Genomic DNA, 26,001 nt, shown 5'->3' with positions numbered 1-26,001 from the left:
TTTTTCCGTGTTTTTCACTCCCGAGCTTGCAGAAAATCCAAATACATAGGGTGAAAATTAAATCTGGGGGGGGGGGGGTGAAAAATATTTTGCAGTGTAGTCAAGGGTAGGAGTAAGGTCCAAAAGTAGAGGGTCAGAGTTCACCCCCGAGCTTGCACATATTCCCAATATAGAGGGTGAAAAATTAATATTTTTTTAATTTAGGGGGTCATTCACCCCTGATCGGGGGTTAACGCTTACCCCTGCCCCCATTTATTTATTTATTTATCAATAAATGAATTATTTTACTAATTATAATAATTAATTAATTAATTAATTAATTAATTAATTAATTAATATTTATTTATTTATTTATTTATCAATAAATGAATTATTTTATCTATTTTTATTAATTAATTAATTTATTTATTTACTTAATTTAAAGGGCCTATATAGTCCTATATTTATACATAAAGTCGTGTTCTTCTTTCATGAAAAAGAGTGCTCAATCCTATGAAGGAGAGCATGTCATATATAAAATTAAAACAAACAAATAATCAAACTTATAAACAAATAAGCAAAAAATCATCAAAACAACTTACAAACAAGTAAACAAACAATAAATAAACAAAGTAATAAAATAAACAAACAGATAAATAAACAAATAAATAATGTAATTAACCAAAAGATAAACAAACAAACAAACAAATTAACAACCAACAAAGTTATAAACAAGCAAATAAACAAACTTATTAACAGATTAATAAACAAACAAACTTATAAACAAACAAACAAAACGCAGACAAATAAACAAAATTAACAAAAGATAAACAAAAAAGCAAACAAGCAAACAAACAAAGTATAAACAAACAAATGAACAATACAATACACAAACAATCAAATAAAGAAAATAACTAACAAGCAATAAAAAACAAAGAAACAAAAAAAACAAAGAAACCAAATACAAACAAATACGTAAAATAATTAATAAACAATAACAAACAAATTTAAAAAAAATCAATAAACAAAAAATAAACAAGTAAACAAATAAATCAAAACTTATAAACAAATAAACAAAGAAATAAACAATTAACACAAATAAACAAACAAATAAATAAAATACTAGTAATTAATAAAATCGGAAAAAATAAATAATTAATAAAAACTGAAAATAAATAAATAAATAAATAAATAAATAAATAAATAAATAAATAAATAAATAAATAAATAAATAAATAAATAAATAAATAAATAAATAAATAAATAAATAAATAAATAAATAAATAAATAAATAAATAAATAAATAAATAAATAAATAAATAAATAAATAAATATCATACCAGAGAAGATCTTCTCTGATCTGATCATCCGTAGTGCTTGACAAGCCTCTATAATCTCTGAAAACTCGTGATGACGTCAGAGAATTAATTATTCATACCTGCTTCCGGGCATTGGATATCAGCGCTAACCAAACTGGTTCCGGGTTTGATCTGTCATAATTAGAAGCTTATAATAATTGGGCGACTTTTGACATTTTTCTTGTGATATTGGTCAGTTTTTGCATTGTTTTTTTACGTGTTCCAGTATCTGCAGTTTTTCTCCCATTTAGTCCCATAGAAGTCAAAAACAACAACAACAACAATAAAGAATTTTCCAAAGTCGATGTGAATGACCATGAATGATGACAGGTAAGCTTAACAATTTAAAAGTTTGAGTAAAGTTGGTATAAAACTAAACATAATGCATAATAGTATGGTTCAAAATATCTGACTACTCGCCATTTATTTATATGACGAAGACAACGTATTTCCTTGTAGTTGTAGTAGTATGCAGTTCCAATAATTGAAACTCCCGGCTCCGACCAGGAGTTCCAACAGGTTGAACAGGTACTGTGCATGTGTTTGTATGTGTTTAATGTGCATTCAGATGCACACTTAGCCGTCGGTACGCAGAAATCGTTGCTCAAAAAATGACTGCAAATTACACATTTGTAATCATCTTTGAGAACAAGTACTCAAACGTGCGCACTGAGTAGTATGTACATCAAATGTGTGTCGTCAGCCCTCAGATCGGCCCTCGGACTGTAGGAACCCATGGATTTGATCCATGTAAAGTAAATTTTTTAAACTTCCGTGGTTCGAGCCAGCGCCAAGCGTCTACGAGCGTACACACCGAAAAAAATAAGCAATCACGCTGATTGGCTGATCAACGACTTGACAACAAGTCGGTTGACCCATTGGTTGTCTGTTCGGCGCGTAGTAGGCTTAACCTTGTCACTTTTACGCGATCGCAATTCACCAGCGCTGCACCCGACCACGGAAGTTTAAAAAAAAAAACTTTAGTAGTATGTTGACGTTGTCAATGGTTGTTGAAAATTAAATCATCATCTGAGCTGACATGTGTTGTTTTACATGATAATGTGTACTATTCTGAATACACGAGTCATGAATCTCATGATATGATGTAGAAATCAGTAGTCATGTACTGTATTAGCCGAGGTACTCACACCTCCGTCACTACGATTTCCACTGTCCTTCTCAGTACGAGGGTCTGAGACTCCTGAGCATATCTGGTCCAGGGTAGGCCTACACATAAAATACCACTTTTTCTCATAAATACCCCTTCCTACCATTCCTCGCGTGAAGATGAGACATAACAAAACATATTTGGTACATGTTCATAAATTTTGAGCACATTTGAGGATGTAAAATAAAAGACCAGACTTGTGACTGTTATCGTCGCCGTGTTTGAATTCTTCCCAAGTGACTTCACGGTGCCCTGCGTTTTACGTACATATATGGCATTCATGGCCCTAGTGAGGAAGGAACAGGGCCATGATGTTTCGGCTGGTACTGTATGTATTCTTAGTACCGGTACTTAGAAGTTTCAATTTAATGAACATTTGAACCAGGGCTGTCAACTCTCACGCATTGGCTGTGAGTCTCACACATTGGGTCACTTTTCTCACGGTCTCACGCCAAGGTAGTATTCTAGTATATTCTCACTCATAGGTAGTAAATCTCATGCAAAATGCTGAAAAATGCATAAAGGGTATAATCTTCTTCCACGGTAAACCAAACAGCTTCTGTGGTAAACCTTATAGCGCCATCACTTGATGAAAGTACGTTATTAGTAGGCATGAGTTAAAAGCTATCTGGGCTAGAACTATTGCGACTGTAGGGGTGAGCTTGCCTACAGGTAAAAAAAAAAAATACTTGTGGCGGTTATATTACACGCCTAGTTTAGGGCAACGGGTGGAAAGGAGGGTAGGCCTACTATGGGGATGTGCGACAGATTCGGGTGCATTTTGGTTTATTGATGTCCCTCAATTTCATGAAAATTTGGTTTAAGAAAGATTGTTTTTATTTTTTTTTTTTTAAATTAATTTGTTTCCCAAATTTTATATCGGAAAGTGTGCCATTTTTTTTATTGTTACCATGGTGTGCGATAATAAATAGGCCTATTAATATAATTTTTAAATGCTATTTTATTATTTTGTTATTAATTGAAAATCTAAAATAGTATAAAATCGTATATGATGCCTTAAATTAACCCTAACCCTACCTGTGGTTTTTGTGCTATCGGAAGGAAAGAAGGAACGAAAAAGGAGAGAAGATGAAGAAGAAAGTCACTTGGCACCCTTTGGATTGAACCTCGGACCCCTCGCATGCCACGCAGAAGATCCCCAGCATGTAGCTACACAGGTGACGTTGGCCCGCCAACGATTCCCTGGGTATATATGACTTGGTCTGATTGCGTCATTAAGTCCCGTGGAATCCATGCACGCAGAGTGGTTTTAACGGGTTATGCCATTTTAAATCGACTTTCGAAAAGTTTTTTGATACATTCATTGATTTCTCAAAAAGTAAAAATCGCAGTTTAACAAATAACGGTTCAAATGAAAGCCATTATTGGGGGCTAATTGTTGTATCACTATGATAGGCCTGACACCAATATAAACACTTGTTTCGGTGACCCAAGTTCATGGTCATTTCTGCTCACGCACTTTTTACAGATGGCCTGGAATTTCATATTTCGGTTTCAGCGATTGCCCGAAAAAGGTGGTATGTTTTTGAAAAGCGTTTCCGCTTGGAATGTAGATAGTTATTGTTGCTATTACTCTTCGCGATTTTAATTTATACCCTCTTTAGCCGACAATTTTCAATGCATTTTACACAATAGATAATCGCTTGCATAAATACCGCTATTTTTAACAGTATCGTTTTTGTTAACCAACATAACATCAAAAAGAGTTCTCAAGACTTTGATGAGACCATAGATACCAAATCGGACTACATGTGATGAACATATTTTACACTAGAATCAAAAGAACCAGCGTAGGCCCTCTCAAAATGTACTTTTTTAAAATATCGCGTTGTGATAAAAATGACTGCCATTTCCTTGTTTTTTATAACAAGGAAAAGCTTTACTTACCTCAAACTTCAAACGTAGTGCTGTCTCAGTGTCCGTTACTGGTTAGTATTATTCCGATTAAGCGATTTTCACGATTTAGGCCTACTTAGCCTACATTTGAGCAACTATTTGCCCACACCGTGTACGAATATATTCCAAATATGGCGCTGCATTCAGTATCACACTAAATGACAAGGTTATACTAAGATGTGTAAGACTTTCTGACACTATATTCACGGTTGTTCTAATGGCTATTCAAACTTATGACAAATTTGGCTGCTTTGCGTTGTTCAATACCATTTCACCTAGTCTTGGTACCAGCGGTTTAGTGCTCCTCCGTCACTAACGGTGACGGAGGAGCACAAACCGCTGGTACCGAGACTACATTTCACAGACACCGACAAAATATCACTGCGTGTCCCGTCATTAGTTTTTCACCATTAAGTCTATAAAATGTATACAAAGTTAGGTTTCAATAGCAGGAAACTTTTTTGGCTGAGGATACCATGTCCGTAAGGCATAAATATGTTGTTTTTTGCCCCCGAAAAGTATTAGTGATCACGGCGCCATTATCGTGATTATTGGGGATTCCTTTTTTGTGATGAAGGCACCAGCCGAAATGTCCGTATTCAGAATGTAATGAACTTAACTCTGTACTCCCCGGGAGATGATGTAGTTTGCGACACTCATACCCCCTGGAATAGTGCATGATGGGAAAGAGGGAAAAGGTCTATTGAAGCAGGCCTCAGTTTAGCTTAACTTTGTCTAGTTTAATGCGACGCGAGTGCAAGCGCCGCTCAGACTGTGAAGGTTTCTGGATACCGAATATGGGTTTAGATTAGGCCTATATCATGTCCTCTAGGCCATATAATTTATTTTTGGAAAGGAAAGTCTAATCTCGGAGCCTATTCAATTGAGAAGGACTGGATTTTGTCATAATAATATAAAAATTAATACTTAATGCCTCGCGATTTTTTTGATATCCAGCCATAGTATTTTAATTGATTAAACTGAACATAAAGCTATATCTTTACTAGCTTCATGCACTAATTTGCAGACCCGCCTGCCTTCTACATGTAGTGAGTACCACATTAGATTGTGTTTACAAGAAATAATAAGCGCTGCCTCCTCGAAATTTCTTATCCATCAGCTTTGATGATTAAATATTATCTACAACTCGGCACCTGTGTTCAAGGCCTTTCTTTTATCTATTGACCTCAAAAGAAAGGATTAGAATGATCAGAATGCCGTCCCTGACCCCTTTCCACACATTAATAATGAGTCGGTAAGGGAACGTGCTACCGTTATACTTCAATGAGTACATATGGCTACTACGCAGTTCAATGGCCTTATTGTGATCTGGCGGGAGTTTTAAAAGCACGGTCCCTGACTGCGTGGGCATATTTCCGGACAAGGAACAATAGAGACCAATTGCCTGGCAATGACGTCACATGTAATCCCAGTCTATAGTGTGATTAGAACATTATAGGCTGGTGGTCACTTATAGTACGATCAGTACGAAAAGTCCAATGCGATTATTAATGTATTTTCTAAAATTAAAAGAACCACTTTTTAGCGGGAATTTTTGTAAGTTACACAGCTGAAGTTGTGAAAGGGTTGAAAGACTACAATATTACGGCTTAAACAAGAATTTCTTTGTTTGGTCGTTATTCCTACAGACTCATCCCTTAATAGTGAGCTTTAGTGAGTCCTAGTTGGGTTAGGGTTAAGAAGGCATATAGGGAAAACATGCATATAGCTTAACCCTAACCCTACCCGTGGTTTTTGTGCTATCGGAAGGGAAAGAAGGAACGAAAAAGGAGAGAAGATGAAGAAGAAAGTCACTTGGCACCCCGGGATTGAACCTCGGACCCCTCGCATGCCACGCAGAAGATCCCCAGCATGTAGCTACACAGGTGACGTTGGCCCGCCAACGATTCCCTGGGTATATATGACTTGGTCTGATTGCGTCATCAAGTCCCGTGGAATCCATGCACGCAGAGTGGTTTTAATAGTGAGCTTTAGTGAGTCCTAGTTGGGTTAGGGTTAAAGTTTAAAACGTTCTTCCAATATTAATAACTATTATTAAATAATTCCTAACATCTTGGACAACATGCCCCTCCCCAATACACACACCCCACACCCCACACCCCTATACCAACAACCACATGCCAAGTCTTGGCGAAAGTCTACCTTGCACATCGTGGCACGCGCGTGCGTGCACCATCCAGCATTGTCCCGCTAAAATAGACTACCCTATTACGAGCAATGGAATAGCCCGTCAATCATGCACAGTGGTTGCTCCTGGAAGGAAGATTATACCCGATGTGACGCAGTTGCTCATGGAAGACAAGAAGGATTATACCCCTTTTCGAAAAATGAGTGCAATCTTGCGCATCGTCAAAATAATTTGTTGTTCCCTACCCTACCCATGTACATGTATACGTCAGGCTGTGTCCATTCAATTGAAATTTCTACTTGTTTAAGTTTAACCCGTTGGTCTGGGTGGACACACAAGGGTCCTGATGGGACCCAGACATAGACTTTAAGCATCATATTCGAGGCGCGGAAGTACACCAAATTGGTGTCGTATGACCTTTGACATTCTTTTTTTTTGTGGCGAGTGACATGTCTTTCAATTCACGCCGAGTGTCCTTGACAGGGTTGACTATGCTTCAGTGGTCATGAAGGAATTCAAAAGATAACCTCTACCCCTATAATCCCGAGCTATTGTCTGAAACTGCACCACGGAAGATGTATGGTAACAACTCAGTCCTCAAATGATAGTCATATAACGACCAAAAGATAAGTGACTGACTATCATTGAGGACTGAGTTCCGCAGTCTAGATGGGACCATCAAGCAAAATGCTTAAGCCAAGCCTTAAAAGATTTAGATTAAGCTTTACGGTTACATGCATTTATAAGCAGAGTAGCTTTAAATACACAAGAAATAGCCACAAATTGCTCAGTGATGAGCTTCACATTGGAGACTAGAGCCTGGGGCTAGAGAATGTTGTGTTCGAAATCTAGTCAGATTCGCTGAAGCATGACACCATGTAAAGGAATGGAACTTACAGAGTAACCCATGGGATGGGGTGGGGTGGATGGGGGTACTCAAGTTTGGTTTTAGTAAGGGTGTGCTGCTGAGAATTTGAAAATGAACCCATAGGCCTACAGTGTATACCAATTTAAAGAAAATTGGACCCATCGGTATAAATTTAGTATGTACCGGTACCAAAATTTACAATTTTCGGCCGAATTTAACCCAAATCATCAAGTAATTGGTACGATTACCAAATAGGATGCAACTTGCTAGACTAGAGTCCAGTCCACGTTTACGGAGTTCAGGGTTAGGGGTTATGGTTGGGGTAGAAAAAGACTAGTCGAGTTGCACCCCTATTCGGCAATCATTCCAAGTAATGTTTACCAATTTTCCCCATAAATTGACATTTCAAATATTTCGGCTAAATTGAGGCAAAATTGGGCTATTTTCCAAGTTAAATGTACTGATTTACCCCGAAAAAAGTAAACACAGCCGATTATGACAGGCGATCACATCAAAAATGTTGCTAATTGCACTTCAACAAAATTTTGGACTGTTAAAAAAATAGGCAATATTTATAGAACTTTAACTCATTCAAAATAACTTGCATCCAAATTTCAACATTAAAGGTCCGTAACCTGATCAACATCATCCCCCCATCCCCCACCCCCAATTTTTCTCATTGTTGATGAGTTTTTGATATCATAAAAGGAATCGTATTTTTCTCATTACCATCGTGCAATTTGACGCTTCAAATCAATGTATTTCCTAAAGAATAATATATAATAAGATTTGGTCTGTGCAATATGGCTTTTAAAGGGCAGTCATCTCTCATGTATTTCGTGTCATGCGTTAGTCTCACACATTTTACACATTTAGACACTTTCTATCATGCTCGCTTTCACAGACCAACAGTAAAACCTGACGTACCGTATTGTCAAAATATAGTTTGAGAAAATATGTATTTTATCGCCACTCCCTACCCCCACCCCAGAAAAACAACAACAAAAACCAACAACACACACTTTTTGGCTTCTCAAGCACCCTGGTGACAAAAATCAGGGGTGAACAAGTCAACAATTTCCAATTTTAGTCACCAAACAATATTTCAGTCCCGGTATGCCCCTGTTCAACAATATCTCATGTCAAGCAATCTGGAAAATTGTTGACAGTCCTGCTTTTATTAGTTTGATCTAAATTCCAGCAAAATATCTAGAGGTTTTTTTCTATAGTCAAGGTAGGTACCATACTAGCTCTCTACTATTTCACTTACAAAAAATGATCTGACAATTTAGAAACTAAGCTTGCACAAGAGGTGTTCTTATCTGCGACGTCAAAACTCTGCGCATATCTCTGCAAATTATCCATTTCCTTCAAAATGTACATGTTCCTGCAAAATTTCCCTGCACAAATGGCTATTTTCAAAATTTTGTTGATTGATTTCTAAAGATGGTTGTATCCAACCAAGGTGGTTGTAGAATACCACAGGGTTGTAAACTCAATTTCAAAGTAAAAAATTAAAGTATTGCAACCTGAAATCACTTCATTTACATTGATTTCTTAGGATGGTTGTATCTAACCAAAATGGTTGTGGAATTCCATTACCAATATAAACAGGGCTGTATTTATAGGTTTTAAACATGTATCACTTCTTGGGAGTGAAATTGTGCAAAATAATGCACACATACTGAAATGTCTAATGCATGATGAGCCCTAAAAGGGGGGGAGTGCATTAGATGCATCAACATCTCAGTACTACAAGTGCAGTTTGTAAATTTCTCGAGCAACAAGTACATGTAATAAGCATTTACACTAGGCTATTTCATATACAAGAAATCAACAACATGGTTTTTGCTGCTTTTTAAACAAAATTATTAAGTTTTTTTGAAACCAGAACCAAATTATACTAGTATAATGCATCAAAAAAAAAAAAAATGAATCAATCCTACATGGCACGAACACATGCAAATAATCAGTGCACGTAGATCACGGAGTGCCATTATATACAAGTTCATTTCATTCGGCTGCGAAGCAGGCTAAAGTTTCTCCATGTACTATGATTTGAAGCGAAAGTGGTAATGGCATCTGGCAGTAAAACGTTGTCGAAGTCACCCAACAGTTTTTGCACATAAGACAAGTAGGATGTTCTTTGCCTTCCCTTTATACCATGTAATGGGGTGTAAACAGCTCATATCTATTATTTTGCATGGTTTATCTTCCTGCATCCTCAGGATATACCACAGGAATCATAGTTGTGATTTGACATGATAAGAGGCACGGTGATGGTATTACTTTCATTACTAACAACATGGTCAGTGCAGTTGATGTTCAGCATTATCCTGTAACATGATGTACCAAAAGCATTGATCTTATTTTCCATGTCAGTAGATATCACCTGGACTCACAGCCATAAAGCAATACTGTAACACATGGGGTGTGGTGCCATTATACAAGTACACTCCTTGTACTTTTTAACCACTTTTGTGATTGGCTGCCTTGATATAGGAGTGTATGAACAGTAAATATTAAACATTGGACATCTCAAACAATTCATTTACATTGATTTCTTACCACCATCAATAAACAGGGTTGTAAACTCAATATAAATTTATATTTTATCTTTCATTGATTTCTAAAGATGGTTGTATCCAACCAAAATTGTTATAAACTCAATCCAAAAAGTGATTAATTTGAATCATAAGAATTTCATTTGAGGACAGATTACTGATGAATAGAGGCCACTGTCTACCAAAATGTTCAAAACAGTGTTGAAGGCAATCTAATCTTTTAACAATTCCAATGTTATTTACAGGTATATGAAAAGATCACTGCTGGCACACCATTCTATCTACAGATGCTACATGTATTGTAAGGTAAGCTTTGCCAGCCCACCGCCTTATACCCAAAACTTTTTTGCCCCAAAAGCAGGAATACGAAATGAAAAATATGTGTGTGTTCAAACGTAATGTACCAGTGGCAAAATTGCCTATTTGGGCCCCTGCCCCCTAGTGCAAGGAAACAGGAGGAGAGAGAGGAAAAAAGAGAGAAGAGAGAGGGTGAAGACGGGAAGAGAGATGGGAATCCATACGATATGCAATACCATACGATTATTATCAATAAGCCTGGCAAAATTGTCTATTCGGGTCCCTGACCCCCTAGTTTGGGCTCCCGCCCCATACAGGCTTGCCCCCCTGGAAAAATCCCAGCTACGCCGCTGTAATGTACATGTAGGGAGTAACGGAAGTTGTTGTCAGTAATTACAGTTAATTACGCGGTTCAGTAAATGCATAGAGTTTGGACTTGATTGCTTGCAAGTGTTACATGAAATCTTTGCATTTTGTGACCATTGGAGGATTAAGTTGCTGAAGGCATCATCAGATTAAGCCCACTCCCTGAAAAGAATAAAAGTCCCCATACAACCACAAAGTCCCTAAAAATAGGGCTACAGTTGAATCTTCGCCCCCATACAGCATATTCCAAAATGTTTATAGAGCTTATTAGGCATAAGTTAATGTAACCTGCAATGGACATGATAAATGTGATCCTCAGTCTGGTGGTGTTTTAGAGAGAGTGATGGTCTGATGGGGTATAAGAGAGAGTGAAAGTTTGGTAGGGTATTAGAGAGAGTGTGGGCCAGTCTGGTGGTGTTTTAGAGAAAGTGAGTGTATAGTGGGGTATAAGAGAGAGTGAAGGCTTGGTGGGGTATTAGAGAGAGTAGGGCCCGTCTGGTGGTGTTTTAGAGCGAGTGAGTGTCTGGTGGAGTATAAGAGAGAATGAGGGTCTGGTGGGGTATTAGAGAGAGTATGGCCCAGTCTGGTGGTGTTTTAGAGCGAGTGAGTGTCTGGTGGAGTATAAGAGAGAATGAGGGTCTGGTGGGGTATTAGAGAGAGTATGGTCCAGTCTGGTAGTGTTTTAGAGCGATTGATGGTCTGATGGGGTATAAGATAGAGTGAAGGCATGGTGGGGTATTAGAGAGAGTAGGGCCAGCTTGGTGGTGTTTTAGAGCGAGTGAGTGAGTGTCTGGTGGAGTATAAGAGAGTGATGGTCTGGTGGGGTGTTAGAGAGTGTGGGCCACGGGCATAGATATTCGTGTTTGGTCAAACACAACTGTGGTTTCTAGTTTAGTCTTCTTTTTCAGTCTTTTATTTTTAAAACTTGCTGGTCACGGCTAGCGCATGACTCTAATACAACTTCCGGTGTGGTAACCACCAGGTGTTAGACCTGGGATTGGGTGGTAAAAACTGCATTTTTCTTATTTTCTGTCATCAAAAAACAAAACTGTGTTTTGCTTTTTATTTGACTGAAATCTGACTTTCCATTCAAACATTAGAACTTATCAAACATTTGCTAATGACAACAATTTTGAATCCTAAATTGCTTTCCCATAGAAAATGTGTACATATTCAATTTCTTATGTATTTTATTGTTTTTGCCGAGGAATATTGACCAAATTTATTAATTAACATTAGAATATCAGAACCAATGCTGAACAAAACACATGTTTTTGACAGAAAATTGATGATTTCTCCCAATGATGTTACTATCTCTCAAAAAGACTAATTGAAGTGAAAATCATGATTTTCTGTGTTTTTAAACTAATTACTTTCAATGCAAATTTCCTGTCATTTCATTTTTCATGAGTTTAAGATCTCCAAAAAAAATGTGGAGTCGATCAAGACTACACACCTTATGAACTTGAAACTTTGCATGATTGTGCTTTAATCTGTGATCTGTATTTTAAACCTCAATTGAAAAATGTAAAAGTATATATATTGTATTGACTGAAATGACAAATTCTGATAATTGAGCAATATTTGATCATTCCCGATTGTGGTTTTTCACAGACAGTGAATAACCTAATTACCAAGTCTTTGCAAAGAAGTTATCTTGGAAAGAGCTTTAATTTGATACCACAATGAGGTTTATACAATGTTCGGTTCAGGCTCCATTTTTTTATAGAAAATATGACCTTATCGACTAATTAATTATGCTAATTAGCTAATTAATATTTTTTAAATGTTTACGGTAGTCACATGCTACTTTTATTTATTCCCAGTTCTACTACTTTAAACTACCATGATTTTGTTCATACCACCTAGTCGAAACACATTCCAGGTTAATCAATGTTTGCGCTGGCAGGAAGGGGTTCTTTACTACATGTAGTGTGTGCAGGGTCATGGTAGGGGACACTTGACATTGTCAAGGGGTACCATCCTTGAGCTTGTCTTGTCTAAAAGCACCCCAAACACATATTAAGCATTGATTTGAAAATGCACTCAAACAAGTATGGCAAATGTCACTGGCATTATCTTATTCCCTATAACTAGTAAGTAAAGTATCAATTTTATGGACTCTAAACCAGTTAGTAACCCCCTGAGCACTACCTGCCGATCTAACATTGCCTCTGATTGGTTAATTACATGATATCATTACTTCAATCACCAATCAGAATGGAGCTCTGCAAGTATTTCACCCCGCTGTTTTTTGCGTGGTGAAATTATTCTAACAATGTTGATGATTGGTCCTATTGATAATGAAAACTTCTTTTTGGCCAATCGGCAGGTAGTTCTCATGGGGTTATGACACTACTTGAAAACTGCTGCTTAAAACTCACAAGGTCAGAAAGTTTGCATAGGACCTTCAATATGCATGATCTATTGAGCAATACCTTTTTCTCAAATTTGCTAGTCTTAGATACAATATTCATGTTACATATGTACAGCAGTCTTGAAAATAACAATTTTTCATGAATTTGTTTTTCATATAATTATGATAGATACCCACTGATCAATAACCAGGGATTTCCATGGGATGTAGGGCACAAAAGAGGGTGCCCTTGCAGGCAACAGGCATGCAGACCAGGAGGTTCATACATTTATGCTGTTCCATTTGTTCTATGAGGGACAATTTTAATAGTTTTTTTGTTTTGCTTTTTTTTTTACTATGCCTCAAAAAAAAAAACATCTAAATTCATTAAGGTACAGTAGTGCACCCTGTTAATATTATAGGTTTAATTTACTGAAAACCACATAACATATGTGCAAAATCATTGTGTGTTCATTCTTCCAGGTTTGTCATGCTCCCTTTTTAGAGCCTGTTTGGTCTTTTGATCCTTTAATGAGTATTTTCGTTTGTTTGCTTGCTTGGTTGTTTTACAGATAATTCATCACAATGAGTGACAATAGTGCAACTGGTGATTCAGATCAGGGCTGTCAGCGGAGTGCAGTGATTAGTGAAGTATGTGATTTGAGATAAAACAAAGGAGAAAAGGGTCTTTAAAGGTCCTGCTGAAAAAGAGGGTAAGGTATGGTAAAAGTTTCTGTCTTCATGACAAGTGGCCACACAAAGTGTTATATGATGTAAAATGAGATAATACTCATAAATTTTGATTCATTAAAGACAGCTTTTTACTTTTATGAAATAATAATATTTATATTACTGGTATAATCTAGTCAACTGGACTTAATATTTTTGAGTAGGAAATTTTCATGTTCAACCCTGTACGCATCATTAGCCCTTCTGATCATCTGCCAGTAAAGTTCATTGACCTGTGAAGCGGATGTTGTTGTATCACAGGTCGCATTGGAGTTCAATCTGAGATATATCTTTTTTTTCACTGGACTGTAGGCTTCTACCAAGTTACGACTATTGGCAGGACGTCCTGCCAAGTTTGCAAAACGCATGTACCAGCATAGACGAGCCAGCACTGGTTGTGGAGACGCTGCAAACAAGGATATTAAAATCTTGGACAGATAAAGCAGATGGTATGAGCAAATTTATGTGAAATGGGAGGAGGGAGTGGCCTACGTCATAACTTTGCAGGAGCCTATACAGTTTAGCGATAAAAAAGATATCTATCAGGTTGAATTCAAATGTGACATGTGATACAAAAACATCCGCGTCACAGTTCAATGAACATTTACTGCCAAAAGATCGGTAGGGCTAATTGAACGTGAAAATTTCCCACTCAAAAATAGAAAGTCCAGTTGACTAGACTATAATACAAATATTATTATTATTTACTACCTGGATGAATGATAATCTTCACAAATGTAAAGCTTTTATTGGATATTTGAGCTCCAATGGCTTTTGGCATCTGGAAGGAATAAAGAGTTTGTTTGGGTCAGGGTTCGGACCCGACCCCTCTCATGCCAAGCACTAGGTCGGCTACTGGTAGCTGACCGGTAGCTATGGGTATTTTGCTGGCCCAGCCAACGAAAGCATGCTATCTCTAATGGTGATTGTGCCATCACATCATGCGCGTGCCGTGCATATATCTGGTAGTACTATTTAAGTATATTTGTATATACCTGGATTCCAGTTACATACAAACGATGACAACAATGTACAGGGTACTGTGCCAGTGTTGTAGTCAAGTCCTCAATGTTCGAGTCCGAGTCCTTGGTGTTCGAGTCCGAGTCCCTGCCAATTTCTGATGTCCGAGTCTGAGTCCTCAATGTCCGAGTCCAAGTCCTTATGTATCAGAGTCGAGCCCAAGGCTTTTCACCAATATATTAAAGGGATCAGCCGGTCATGTTATGTTTAGAAAATAAAGGTATTGTTTTTAGCCCTGTAGTGCATCTACTGTCTCATATAACACGGGCGACATCATTATTTTAAGTAAAACAACGAGGCGAAGCCGAGTTGTTTTACGCCAAAAATAATGATGTCGCCGTGTTATATGAGACGATAGATGCACGACAGCTGCTAAAAACAATACCTTTATTCTCATTCTTAAACACTTCAATTCAAATAAAAATATCATACAAATTTTAATCAAATTAAATCCCACATTTTGCAAGGAATTACCCAAGGCTTAAAATCGATCAGGCCCGTTGTTGCTGTGCGCCTCCGATTGGTCCAAATAGCGAGTACGTGTATCGCGTCGACGCACATGCGCTGACCCATGTGATATCGTGTCATATCACACGGGTAAGAACCAATAAGATTACAGGAACATTCTCAAGTGTTTAAGAATTTGCCATATTATCATTGTTTATGAATTAGTAAACATACCTGGTTCGTTTAAAGTACCAAAAACCTCTCTGTTATAAAGAAATGCAGTTAAAATATCTTTAACTTTCCTGGTATTGGGGAGGGGGCAGCCATTTTCCATCATTTCTTGACGTCACTACAGCGCAAGTATCGATACAGCCGAGTGGACAATGCTAGTTTTTCCTATGGAGGTTATCCACTTCACTCATGTGTGACTAACAAACTGATTTGTTCTCGCTGTTTAGCATGTTTATGAATGTGTATGAATCTATATCAATACACAGTGTTACCGTCAACATTCGTCTAATGACAGTATGGGCTCCCTTGACATAAGTGGAATTTAGGCACAACCTAAAAGTGCCCTCCGTAAAATTCCCACAATCAAATAATGGCATGGACCCTTAATTGTTGGGATTTCAGAGGAGGGGGCTCTCTATTTGCACATGAAATTGACCCCAAGGCAAAGGAAGGAGCCCAGGTGCGCCATTTTTTATTTTCCTTTTAAACCAAACAAACTTTAGGGCTTCAGTGGGGGCTCCAAGAAAATGGGGGTAATTATGTGTGGACACGCTAAAAATTAGGTGTCATTGGCCGTGAAAAATAACTTTCTGGACAAAAAAGGATGAAATGCTTGTTAAATTTGTTCAAAATGCACACAAAGATTTGCGGTAAATTTTTAAATAATTGGTCATTGGGTGTAAGCAGATAAACTCCAGGATATAATTTAACTTCCTTTGTATTTCACTATCATGTTTGAAGCAATACTAAAATGACAATATCTTTCAAATTTCAACCCCAATCGCAGGGGTGGGGGGGCATTCGTCACATACCTGTGCCCACCAGGGTCCGAAACTAGAGGTGTATCGGTGTAGAAATTTTTAGAAAAAGGGGTCATTTGGTGTTGGTAATGTCAAAAATGGGGTGATTTATATTGAGCGCCTAAAATTTCACATCATTGGCAATCAAAAATAGCTTTTTACCCAATTTTACAGTACAAAATAGACAAAACTCATTTATTTTACTCAAATTCCACGTGAAGCGTGCCAAAATGTCAATTTTGAGGACTAATTGTTCAAAAAGGGGTCATTCAGTGTAGGCTACAGAAAAACTTGGTCATTGGGTGTAGCAAAAATACGGAGTCTTTTCATGGGCACATGACCTATATCAATATATGGGGGTGCCCCCCCCCCCCCCCCCCGGCCAATTTGATGCAACCCAAGCCAGCAAATCCATGGCTATGTGGGTGTTGATTTCGCCCAAACATCTGCTCATTTCTGCATAAGCAGAATTGCACACACAACCATTTGTATGACATTATCTTTTCATAGGGCATGTAAAAGCACCTGTGTGCATTAAAATGGGTGTGCATTCGAGCCAAATTGCATTAGTATGGCATTGATTCCATTGAACTTAAAGCTCCTTGCCATTGTGACAACCATCATATATTTGTAGTATACAAAAGTCCCACACATCAGCAGGTAAAATAACTTATGAATCGATTTAATTAGCTCATTAAAATGAGCGAAAATAAAAGACCTAAAAAGACCCAATTTTGTTGGACTCGAGGAGGACTTGAGTCCTCCAACACTGTATTTTGCACAAATTATAATTTGTCCAGTTAAATTGGCCTTGTAAACTGTACTTATATAAAACAAAATTAATGAGACCTGCTCCCACGAAAACCTGGGCAAAGTTTGGAAACGCCCTAAAAATGTGTAGAAAAACAGTATGAAAATGTTCACATGCGGAATGTTGGCCATCACATAATTTGAATTTCGAAAAACCTTATATGTAAAAGGGGAGGGGGCAAAGATTTTTTTCATGTTGTAAGGGGGGATATGTTGTCAGTGTCACATGAAAAGGGTAAAAACAATTTTTGGCAATCCATTTTGAGAATTCACCCTGGGGTAGCCATATAATTTTCGCACAGCTCCCATGGGGGTGAATTCTCAAAATGATTTTTAAAAAACCCTGCTGGCCCCTCCCCCTCCCCCATTTGATGTGCTAAATTTATTTAACCTCCCCTTTGTCACTAATACTTATTCACTTTTCGTCATACCTAAAAATGTCCAGGCACATGTTCCCGTATTGCGCTCTCAGATTACCTCTGGAAATCATTTATTTACAACCTTCTTAAAGGCATCATGAAATATATGCTGAATGCTTTTCTTGATACCCTTCCCACCAAAAGTCACTGGGTAATACAAATTTTAAATATCAAATCATATTTTTCATAATAAGCGTCCAGTCTCTATTAAACGCCCAACCCAAAAAATGTCTAATATGCAAAGTGATTAATGATTATTAATGATTTCAATGTGTATACAAATTCAATGCTTTTTGTCTACTGTCAGCGACGGTGCCCCTCACCCATACAAATTCAGCGCTATTGTAATTGTTTATCACCAAGACAGTGCTGTTGGTGACCGGTGCCCTCCCATGTGGCATTGTCGCTTGAAACAGCTTTTATAAAGGTAAAAACGTACACTATTAATTAGTCCCTAATAAACGCCCACCCTTCATAAAATGTCACGCCCATGGGCGCTTATTAGGAACAATACATTATAGAAATTGCAGAAATCACAAGACCCTTCATCATATGTTGAGAGTATACACAGTGTCCTTCATCATGTTATTAATCATTGTAAAATCATGAAATTGAAAAAAAAATTGTATATATGTAGTTCCTCCTGATATTCTTCCCATGCAGCAAAGATCAGATCTGGTTCTCATTTATGAAAGCTCAAAATATTCCTTCGAGCAAAATATCCACAAAACTCATGATTACATTGCTTTGTTCATAAATAATTATGCTAGTTTAACCATAGGTTGACATGCAAGAACAGGGATACAATATAGAGCTATTTTATTCTATTGAAATAGACAGTAGAGCTATTTTATTCTATTGAAATAGACAGTAGAGCCCTCATATCATGCTCAAACAAATGTATTCTGAGATCCATTTCCCTCTCAGTCTTAAAAGAAAAAAACAAAAAAACAATGAAGCAGGTATTTGGCAAATTTTCCAAATTGCTCAGTCAACATGCAATCATGTGTTCTTATTCAATTCTTTACTCAAAATAAGACCAAGACTGGTCCATTTAATATGCTGTCTTTGTACCACTTAAAAGCTCTTTATGCTGATTAGATCGCATTCAAAGTTTCACTCGGTATTCAAATGGTTCCGATTCTGTTGAGGCAGTCAAGCAGTTATCTGCTTTGGATCTGTAATTACAAATTTGTCAAACTTTCTAATTTATAATAGAAGTTTGGTGAATTTGTACTGCTACAAGCTTGACTACAACACTGTATGTTTTTGAATAGTCGCGCCTTCAATTAAACACCCCACCATTCTTTTCACCAAGATGTTTAAAAAATGTGGATATTTCCATGTGTAGTGTGTAGTAAGCAGCTTTCCAAGGTGCACACATGGTCACTAATGGTGTCGGTAATTGGCGAATATCTGGTTGAGTATAAACCCGGTAGTGAACAGGAAGTCATCATTCCTAAGTTCATAGTTTGTCATTTCGGCGTGAGTTTCAATGATTTTAATAGGAATTATCGTTTTAAAATGACCTCTAATAATTAAATCCCCCCCCTCTTTTTTGGGAGTGACTATTCAAGGAAATATTGTATTTCAGGAAAAGAGTTTTTGCAATATGTAGAATAAGGGTTGTATATATCTGATGATGGTATATGGTGGCAATATAACTTGCTTCAATCATGATCCATTATTACAACGAATGTGTACTAAGTCAACCCTGCTTTATGGCATGTATACATGTATGTGATCAGCATTATACATGCATTGTAACTGTAACTTCATGTATATCATTGAGCTATCATTGATAGTGCTGTCAGGAAATGTGAATAACAGTTGTGTGCATCTGCTACATGACATGTACATGTACTTTTAAATTAAAACAATCCACCTTGTTATTATAATATATTTGTAAACATGGTAAATGAAAATCTCACATCATTAATCACATTAAATATAGAACATTTACACACCCAAAATCAAAGTACCATTAACCAACCGTTAATTGTGGTGACCATGAAAAGATGGTTACTCTGAAGCAGAGTGTGACCGCTAGTATTAAAAAATTTGCCAATAAATATAATTTTTTTTTCTTAATATCATAAGAAACCATACTGGTTTACTGGTTTCAACAAACAGACCTATGGACAGTGGAATATTCAGTGGTTGCAATGATGCTGTTAATTTTAAATTCCTTCCAGCATTGTATTTGACAGCTTTGATGAAGAGCTGAAGAAGATTGAATCAAGACATCACATGCAAGGGAGATGGACATAATCAGACAGTGAATACAGGAGAGCACCCAGACAGCTGGAATTACAACAGAAAGCAGCACTGATCAAAAAGTTGAAGCATGATGTTGTTGAATATCTATGCATGCAAGAGGCAGTAACTAAACATGGAGGTAAGAGGTTAAATGAATGTTGTATTTATATGAGTTCCTTTTCAGTAAGCTAGGGAATGGAGTGAGATTGTAATGGCATGATCAAATTCAGTCTCGGTCCCAGCCTGTTTGTGCTCCTCCCTCACCAAACAAACCATCTCCTCCCTCACCAAACAACCTCGTTACTTCATATTATGTCTTTTCTGATTGGCGAACATCAACTCCGTCTAAAACCGGTATTTATACCACCGCATTGCTTTCTATCAACCACAGAATCCAATTTCTTGATTGGCAGCCATTTCATCCTAGTCTGTAAAGAAGGACCACACTATTTTAAGAGAGATCGTACTATTTTTATTATAACAATAGTGTGGTCCTTCTAGATAGACTATGATGAATTTGCTATCAATCAATCATTGGGCTTCAGTGGTTGATTCAGATAGCCATGCAGTGGTATAAATCCACACAATGTGACTTCTCTGTCATGAAAGGCGATATCAGACGATTGGGGCTTCAGTGGCTGCCGCCGCTAATCTATTCCTATTGTAGATATTGCAATTAATAATTGTTTACACAATATTTCTACATAGAAAGAAGGATGATTTCTTTATGTGCATTTTGATATCACATGCCTGAGGACTTGTAGCAAGTCTAAGTGAGACCAATGTTATGGCACGTGCACACTGCATACATTTGATTGGTCAAAGTTTGTATTTCAACTTGTTTGAGTCATTATTTCATTGACGAAACAGCAGTGAATTAATCCAATGATTGCATTGCATGCTTGGGTGCTAAGATAATCTCCAAAATGACACTTTTAGGTACTTAAAAGCAAACCAGAGTAACTAGATGCAGTTGAAACTCACACAGTAGATAGTGTCTGAGATTTTGCTATTCAATTCTGCACATTCAATTACATTGGATTATTGTTTTTAAGATATTTGAAGAAAAGAAATAGGAAATTGTGGTAAAAGTCATCAAAGAAAAGTGCTAGCTTACCCTTACACCCAAGGTGATTTATACTTTACAAATTCCAAAGTTCAATTTGAAACCCCATTTATTTTCAATTTTGCCTCATTTTAGGCAGTTCCTTGGGTCCTAGGGTTTACAACCTTCTCACAAATCGAGTGGGATGGTCCATTCTTAACTTAGAGAGGTCATAGACAATTGAATTTTAAAAAAAATTCATTCAAGAGGCCTCAAAGGGTTAATTTTGATTATAATACAATAGTTAAAAAAATAGGTGATATGTATGAATGGTTGTAGTTCAAACTAGGGACATGTCACTCTGACACTAAGAACTGTCTTGGCTGCCCTCAGCCCTTTCAATTGTTATACCGTTCAGGTTTAGGGTGTATAGGTGATGATGGTCCACTGGGTTTTTTGTACGAAATTAGGTGAGGCTATATAAGTGTATAAGTATGCAATGAATGCATTTATGTAAGCCAGGCCTATGTTCTGAAAATCTTAGTTCATCTTCACATTTTTATAATAAAGTAATGTTTCAACAGTGGGTTTCAACACAAATTACTGGCAAATATTGCTATTTTGCCAGATAATATGCCCTGATACGGGTGGTCGAATAAATACTATCTCAGCGTATCTATTTATTATAATTGTAACATTATTCCCCATTGCTCTAAATGGATGAATTCAAAAAAAGTTTATAGTACCCGACGTTCTACTGCATTTTATAAGAATATCGCAGGAAAATACCAAAATTTAAAAGAAATGTGAGGTTCGAATTGAACTTTGGAATTTGAAAAGTATAAACTACGCTGGGTCTAAGGTGTGCCAACACTTTTCTTTGATGGTTTTGACCACAATTTTGTATTTGTTTCAAATATCTTAAAAAAAAAACAATAATCTAAGCTAACAGAATGGACAGTAGTATCCTCTTTTTATGGTAACAACAAACCATTGACTGATTTGTTGACATTTTTAAAGAAAATGTTGAAAAAAAAATTCTTTTCAAGAAATTGAGGGTCAATAATAAACCAAAATGGCTGAAATTGCATCCTCAATCTGCCGCATATCCCTGTACCCACATTCCTACTGAGAACCCTCCTCTTGGGAGTCCCAAAAAGACAAAGACATTTACCATTATTATTGATTATGATATCATATGCTTTGTTCAGTGAAATTGCTTGCATAAAGGTAACACCAAAAATTGAGACACACAGTGTTTAAGTTCTTCCAAAACAGAATAAACAATACCCCCCTGGGAAATGTGTTATACCCTTCAAAGGAAAAGTTCACTATTGAAAGGGTACAAAATTTTTGAAACAAACCTTGCTTTAGATTCCATCAAATGCATTAATGTTTACTGTTTGGTCTTTATTTTCTTGCAGAGAACCAATGTCAACCTAAGGCTCCACAATGCCTGTGCATCTCTTCAATTTGGCACAATGTGCAGAGGAGGACAAAGGATTTCTCCAGGCAGAGAACTAGAAGAACCACATATTATAACGTTATCAACAAAGTTGTGGCAGGCTAAATGCATCCATACAAAAGAGCACAAGACATGTGTATGATCATGGACATCTGATAAGTCAAAAAATGTATGAGTACAAGATGCCATCAGACACTTACAGAACAAGTGTTGTTCATATGGTCATTTAAATGATCGTGTACTGTGTAGCCAGATAATGTAGCTGCCAGGCGAAGTTAGCTATTCTGAAGGTTCGCTATTCTGAATGTTTGCTATTACGAATGTTCACTATTCTGAAAATTAAAAAGGTTCTCTATTGCGAAGGTTCTCAATTCCGAAAACAGAAAAGGTTCTCTATTCTGAATATGAAAATGGTTTCTCTATTCCATTATGAAAATATGGGTTCTTTATTCCAAAACGAAAAAATATTTATTCTGAAAAGTCACTGTGTTTTCAATTCGAATATGAAAAAGTTCCTATTCAGAATATGAAAAAGGGTTCTCCATTCCAAAATCTAAAAAGGTTCTTTATTCGAAATGAGTCACTGTGATCTCTATTTGAATTATAAAAGAGTTTCTTTTTCCGAATCTGTCGTTGTTGAATCATGTTAGCCCTCTAGCAAAGTCCTTAAGGTTTGGCCTGTGCAGTATAATTTAGGGTGCTTTGCCATAGTTTAGGGTTGGATGATGGTATGCCATTGGGTTTTGACAGTATGTTTTTAAGGAATGGGTTTCGAGAGCACGTAATGGCCCCATTAAACCAGGGACCATTTTTCTTACCAGCTTGGGTCGAAAACTCTCTATTTATACTACTATTACGGGAGAAAATCCATAGAATATCTGTTTATATTTTGGTAAACTTTTAGTATTATTTCAGGGATATTTCTGGAATCTATAGCAATGAAAATCAAACCATCATTTGGATTGAACCATGTTGAATTTTAGGCCATTTTACTGAAGCTAATAATTAGGAGGGTTACATGCATGCAAAGGATCATGGGTAAATTTAGGTCTCATACAGTGGTGTAGCCTGGGGCAAAGGGAGCAGCTCCCCTCCCTGTGAGAAGTCTTGCACAATGGATTGTTTCAATGGAGAATGAATGGTGCAAACAATGCCAAAGTAAAATAAAATATGAAATTTATATGTTTCTGCATATCAGAAATATTTATAAAACATTTTCAAGATGTTTTTCTGTGATTTCTCAACCAATCTAAAACCACACTTTTAATTAACATTATTATAACATTTTAAAAACAGCAAATGTGAAAATGTTTTGTGTTTTCTATGCTATCAGCTATCTTCAGTAGATAGCAATGACTTCACAGAACAATCTGCTATCTTCCTTTGATAGCACTGACTTCACATAGTCATCAGCTATCTTCAGTGGATATTAATGACTTCTTATAGCTATCAGCTATCTTCAGTAGATAGCAATGACTTCATAGTCATCAGCTACATTCAGTAGATATTAATGACTTATCATAGCCATCAGCTATCTTCAGTATATAGAAATGACTTCACAAAGCCATCGGCTAACCTCAGTAGATTTTTTTTTTTCCTTGGTTATAGCTATACTCAGTGTAAAGTTTGTCAAAATTTACCCCTTCTATCAGGCACATTTCTCCATGGAAGCAGTAAAATGTCAGTCATGGAATGAAGCATGTCTAGCATTAATTCTGGGGTATAGGCCTAGTCCATGCAGTCATCATGGTAAAGCCCCACAATGTTACGCAAGTGAGTGTTTCTGACCAAATTTAGACTAATATTTTAGTCGACAAATTTGTTTGCTACATGTGTCTCTTTTTACATAATTAGCTTGGAACAAAAACAAGACTCATCTCAAGTAGAGGTGATTTCAAATCATCCCCAAGTCACATGGTTTGAGAGTACAGCTAGAACATTCCTAAACCATGACTTTGGGATGATTTGAAGGACCTCCAGATGAGATGATTCTGGTATTTATTCCTAGGTATCAGAACGACAGCACCTTAGCTCACTTCCAGTAATTTTTACCGGCATGACCTTTGCTGTGTTGAAAAATTTTGCAAATAAGACGGCAAAGATGGTTTTTTAAAAAAAAATAAAAAAATGGAATACACAAGCCATTTCTCGCTTAATTCCTGTACTGGGCCCATAGATAAGATATGAAACATGAGTTTAAAGCAAACAGTAACGTGTAAAAGTCCAATTATTGTGGACAAAATGAATGTTTATTGTGTGTGAAGTAGCCTAAAAATGAGAAAAAATGCATGTCACGATCACCAAAATGGTTATATCTACAACTATGAGCAAACGCCGGTCGTATGCTTTTCCGTAATGATAGATATTAACTAATGTGAGCTTGTATTAAATTTTCAGCAAAAATGATTTGTGGAATAATCGAATTGTAGGTTGGAAAGTTGCTTTCAAAACGGCTTCGTGTCACAATCGTGCGTGACCATTGGTAACCAGTGTCACTAGCAAAATAGCAGCCGGCTCTGTCCATATATAAATCGATTAATAATTGTCAGAATCGTCCAGTTGACTCCAGTGATATTTATTTATTCATACAAAATACTACCCTGTCTTACAAAATATCGAAGTCAATATAAAAAGTAATTTCATCCCATTTGACTGAACTTACAAACAGTTTAAAAAAGATTATTGTTGAACCAGACACTGAATTAGAAATAACATTGTTAAAGGTGCAAGAATAAGGTAGCAAGATGTGATGGTATAGTGGCTAGGGCCGAGCCTGTAAAAAGGGAGGTTGAAAGGGTTTTTTTTGGTTTTTTGTTGAAAATTATGAAAATATTTACGATATTAGTAAACTTTCAGGAAATATTTCTGGTCATTTAAAGTAGAAATAATGAGGTAAAATGATAGAAAGCATTTTTTATCTTGACCGCTTAACTGTGGTGTTCTATTGGAGATCATCAAAGTTGCTCTAGACAACGAGCCGCTGATTCCAATTAGGTGTATATCTGTGTATGGTGTAAGGACATGTGTAAAAATTACAAATATGCCCAAAAATCAGGTTTGAAATACATACATTATGGCTGGCGCTATCTCATTATTTGATATGTACGCATAAAGAAAAACATTGCAGGGACGACTGTGGCAAAACAAGCGTGTTGCATATAAATATTTCTAAATGATCATAATATTCATAGGCCTAACAGAACAAAGAGAGGAAAAAAATCATATTTCTACGGTAAGGTTCGAACAAATTTTTTGATGATGCGTGAGATTTTACTGATTTCCCAGCATTTTGCTACCTTGGCGTGAGACAGTGAGAAAGTGACCCAATGCGGGAGACTTATGGCCAATGCGTGAGAGTTGACAGCCCTGCTAGTGACACTAGTCACCAATGGTCATGCACGATTGCGACACAGGGCTGTTTTGAGAGTAACTTACTCCCTGTTGTAGATATAACCATTTTGGTGATCGTGACATGCAATTTTTCTCATTTTCCGGCTACTTTGGACATGTTCAAGTTTCTTTATTTTCAATATAATTCAACTTTTACTTGTTTTTTTGATGCTTTACACAAATGTTTGGTATCTTATCTGTGGTAAAGGTACAGTTGTACGTAATTTAAGCAAAAAAACGAAATGTGTCTCACATTTCTGGAGCTATTTCGCTAAAACATGTTTGCCGGCCAAATTTTCAACATTGTGTTATGAAACACCGTGCTCACCAACCCGAAATAATTTTCTATCGAACAAAAGAGGTC

General features: G+C 36.7%; 2 long non-coding RNA genes across 2 annotated transcripts; both read left to right on the top strand.

Annotated features, from left to right (window-relative positions):
• Window positions 1-1,326: 1,326 nt before the first annotated feature.
• Window positions 1,327-13,684, top strand: LOC140147788 (uncharacterized). The gene is made up of 3 exons (XR_011858410.1): window positions 1,327-1,667; window positions 10,249-10,309; window positions 13,595-13,684. It is a non-coding gene; the product is annotated as an uncharacterized lncRNA (long non-coding RNA).
• Window positions 13,682-22,740, top strand: LOC140147787 (uncharacterized). The gene is made up of 3 exons (XR_011858409.1): window positions 13,682-13,735; window positions 19,674-19,876; window positions 22,207-22,740. It is a non-coding gene; the product is annotated as an uncharacterized lncRNA (long non-coding RNA).
• Window positions 22,741-26,001: the final 3,261 nt, after the last annotated feature.

This window comes from Amphiura filiformis, chromosome 3 (assembly GCF_039555335.1).
Source record: "Amphiura filiformis chromosome 3, Afil_fr2py, whole genome shotgun sequence".
Classification (NCBI taxonomy): Eukaryota; Metazoa; Echinodermata; class Ophiuroidea; order Amphilepidida; family Amphiuridae; genus Amphiura; species Amphiura filiformis.
The sequence above is the reverse complement of the archived record's forward strand: the minus strand, read 5'-3'. Positions and strand labels throughout refer to the sequence as shown.